Consider the following 310-nt stretch of genomic DNA (forward strand, 5'->3'; position numbering starts at 1 on the left):
GAAAATGAGATGTGTACACAGGACATTTGGAATAATCCATGTTTCTTGACGACTCTTCAATGAAGGGGCTTACAGAAAGGACAAAGCAGGTGAAAGAATATAAGAATTTACAATTGAGTGCAAAGGTCAGAGTGAGTTAATGAAGGAAGTTGCATGAACAGTCTTCAAAAAAAGCACTTCTGGGCTTCCCTGGTGGCGCAGTGGTTGAGAGTCCGCCTGCCAATGCCAGGGGACACGGGTTCGTGCCCCGGTCCGGGAAGATCCCACATGCCGCAGAGCGGCTGGGCCCGTGAGCCATGGCCGCTGAGCC

This window comes from Monodon monoceros, unplaced genomic scaffold, assembly GCF_005190385.1.
Source record: "Monodon monoceros isolate NGI ecotype Baffin Bay Population unplaced genomic scaffold, NGI_Narwhal_1 Super_Scaffold_5, whole genome shotgun sequence".
NCBI lineage: Eukaryota > Metazoa > Chordata > Mammalia > Artiodactyla > Monodontidae > Monodon > Monodon monoceros.